This window comes from Octodon degus, unplaced genomic scaffold (genome assembly GCF_000260255.1).
Source record: "Octodon degus isolate 3935 unplaced genomic scaffold, OctDeg1.0 scaffold00005, whole genome shotgun sequence".
NCBI lineage: Eukaryota > Metazoa > Chordata > Mammalia > Rodentia > Octodontidae > Octodon > Octodon degus.
Genome location: NW_004524581.1, coordinates 4,440,722 through 4,444,683, shown reverse-complemented (window position 1 = coordinate 4,444,683; position 3,962 = coordinate 4,440,722).

Here is a 3,962-nt window from a genome sequence, read left to right as displayed (position 1 = left end):
GTGTTAGAGTTGAACCCTTTGTGTCTCTCTGGCAAGATGTTCTGCTCCTGAATCAGCTGGGTGGGTCTTGTCTCTAGCCTCTTTGTAGGGAGTTCTGCTGAAGGGTTCTGTGCTGGGCCTGTGCTCTGGGTCTATTCAGGATCCCGCGGCCTGGGTCGTCTCACTCACTCGCCAGCCTGCGCTCTGGGTCTGTTCAGGATCCCGCGGCCTGGGTCGTCTCACTCCTGTATTACATCTTTACCTTAAAGACATGTACATTTTAGAAAATTAGTGAAAAATATCTTTAAAATAATCACCAACCTGAAGGACATTTGACAGGTTATTTTAAAACTGAGAAAATATGCAAGGTGATTATTTAAATCTATGTCCAATTTGAGGTTTATCTTTTTTTATATATAAGCACAGTATATTTACTTATATAAAATACACACATAAATATATACACTCATATATACATATAAATTCTCTTTCACATAAGATTTTTGAAACTTGTTTGCACTTAAAATTTTGTACTATTTGTGTTATTCGTGTATCAGTCTAGTAATTTCTTTGAAAAAAAGAATCCACATAAAATTGTTCTCAATCATAACCAAAAACTGAAATCAAAAGAGTTGCAGTTATCTAATTATCAAAGATTAATATGCTTAATTGCACTTCATTATAGCAAGTCTAGAAGGAAACAAAAATTTCTAAGCTAGTGATGGTGTAATTTATTGCAAACCTTTGAAGGGTATTATGAAAATGGTAATTAAAATAAATACCTAGAGTCATGCCTGACAAATAAGAAATTAAGTATTTTTTATTAAATTCAAATTCAAAACCTTACCTGCTGTAGCAATTAACAATTCCAGTTTTGTAATGAAAGAAGTGCTCACAAATTATACATGATATATCAGAAATCTTGCAATGTTGGTTCTAATAGCAAGGAATTTGGAAAAACCTCAAAGTAAGACCTATCCTTTTTGTTATTGTTGTTGTATTTTTAAGGAAGGATCTACAGGGTGTTCAGGGTCTCACTACTAGATCAGACTCATAGTGATCCACCTGTTTACAGCCTCCCAAGTGCTGGGATACAGGCGTGTGCGCCACCATGCCCAGGCTCAATTGCTCCCTCAGAGCACCCCTGGGCGGGGCCAGCACTACAGGCCCGGGGATCAAACCCCTGCCCCTGATCCTGCTTGCAGGCGCTTTAGTCTGCTGAGCTATTTGCAGCCTATCATTTTAATGGGGTACAAAGCAGTGGTGCTTTGGCTCACAAATGCTTTTTGTTTGTTTGTGAGCAGTTCAGCTTTCCAACATAAGCATTTGATAACATTTTGCTTTTGAGCCCTGCATCAGTTGAAGAGCAGGACTCAGGCAACTTTCCTGCATAAGCAGGAGTGTACCGTCTTTTCAGAATGGTGGAATGGATTAAGCTCAAGGGTGGAAGCCCCACCGTGTTCCATACACAGCACGTGAGCCCTGGCAGTCAGTGCTCAAGTCTTTGAATCTAAAAGTTTACATATTTTGCTTCTATACAGAAATGAAAACAGTGTCTGTCTTTTTGTGTCTGGCTTAAGACAGCGTTATCCAGATTCAACTGTGTTGCCCCAGATGAAAAGACTTCGCTTGCTTGCATCTTTTTTGTCGTTGTCGTCGTCGTCGTCTTTTCTTCTTCTTCTTCTTCTTCTTCTTCTTCTTCTTCTTCTTCTTCTTCTTCTTCTCCTTCTTCTCCTTCTCCTTCTCCTTCTTCTTTTTCTTCTTCTATTTCTTCTTCCTCCTCCTCCTCTTCTTCCTCTTCCTCTTCTTCCTCTTCCTCTTCCTCCTCGTCCTCTTCCTCTTCTGCTTCCACTTCCGCTCCCGCTCCCGCTCCCGCTCCCACTTCTGCTCCTGCTCCTTCTCCTTCTCCTCTGCCTCCTCCTCCTCCTCCTTCTGCTGCTGTTGCTACTGCTGCATCTTTTATTTTTTTAATTGTCTACAGAGAAGACAAGATAGCAATAAAAAATAGAAACAATGCAGAATTTCATTAAACAAAATAATATGAGTTTAACAGTCTTTTCTACATTGCAGAGTTATGAAGGATGGCTTAGATAATTGTACTGTGGATTTCTGCTGGTTACAGAAAGGAGAGTTTAATGCTTAATGTTTTGTCATTATTCATTTTTCCCTCTTTCTCTCTTCTGAATTTCTCATATTTTTTCTTTCCATTTTTTTTGTTTCTTTTTCCAATGTTGCAATCTTTTATTGATTAAGCATCTTCATGGACTTCATCTTGCAGATCTCGACATGCACAGGACATGCTTTCATCACTTTCTCCCCCTTGCCCTGCCCTCCCTTCTAATTTAATAACTCTGAGGAGTCACTGCATATATTTTGTTTACATCCACCCTCCTTTATGTCTTGCACACTGTTCCCCTCCCGCTTTTTCCTTTTCTTTAATAGTGGTCTCCTATCTACTTCGCTTCATTCTTACATACCTGATTTTATGGATAATATGTAATATTTGTCCTTCTGAGTCTGGATTATTTTATTCAAAATGACTCTTTCGAGATGGATTAATTTTCCTGAAGATGATTTGTTCTTCCTCATGGAAGAATACCTTATTGCATATAATGTATCTATTGATTGATTGATCTATTGATTGACATGAATATAGACATAGATATAGATATGATCTCGCATTTCTGTATCCACACATCTGCTAATTGGCACCTAGGTTCATTCCATTTCTTAACTATTATGAATTGTGTTGCAAAAAATATGAGTGTGCAATTTCACTACAGTGTAGTATCTTTTAATTATCTAAGTTGTACACCAAGGAGTGGTGTAGCACATTGGTGACTCCAGGTTTAGTGTCCTGAGGGGCTTCTGTATTGACTTCCATAGTGACCATAAAAATTTGCTTTCCTACACTTGCTTGGTGGCACATACACTGTACTGGAATTGGAAAAGTACGGAGGATATCATGGTTCCCACACAAGGACATGCACATTTGCAAAACATTCCACACAAAAATTCTCATTCTCACCCTCAGTATGGAAGGCTTTCTTTTTTCCTGTATCCTTTCTACCAGTTTTGTTTTTTGTATTCATGATGAAAGCAATTCTTGTTGGAGTGAGTGAGTATCTTTGATTTGCATTTCCCAAGTGGCCAAGGCTACTGAACATTGTTGTATACTTAATGGCCATTTGTACTTCTTCTGAGAAGTATCTGTTGGATTCATTTGCCCATTTATTAATTGGCTTATTTCATTATTGGTGTTAAGCTTTTTGTGTGTTCTTTATGTATTCTAAGTATTACTCCTCTGTGAGAAGATTAACTCAGAAAGATTTCTTTTCTATTCTGTAGCATGTCTCTACAATTTCTGAGCAAAAAAATATATATATATTTGATGTAGTACCATTTGTAAATGTTTGCCATTATTTCTTATGTTTTGGATTTATATTCTTTACCTATGACTTCAAATGTTTCTCCTATATTTTCTCAAGCAATTTCAAAGTTCCATGTCTTGTGCGTAGGTCTTTGATCCATGTAGCATTTGCTTTGTAAGCATGGGAGGTAGGGCTCCTGTTTCAGAATGCTACGTATCGATGTCCAATTTCCCCAGCTCCATTTGTTAAAGAGGCTGCCTTTTATCCAACATGTAATTTTGGCTCCTTTGTCAGAATCAGATGGATGCAGTTGCATGAGCTTGTTTTCATGTCTTTTATTCTATTCCTATTTGTCTACATATCTACTCCCGTGCCAGCACCATGTTTTTGTTGTGATGCTTTGTAGCATAACTATGAATTGCATACTGGGATGCCTCCAGCCTTACTGCTTTTGTTTGGGATTGATTTGGCTATTTTGGGTCTTTTGTTTTGCCACATGAATTTTAGGATTTTTTTTCCTACCTCTGTGTAGAACGTTATTTGGTAGGCATTGTATTGAATCTGTAGATCTCTTATGGTAATGTCGCGCTTTTGATAGCATTAGACCTGCCA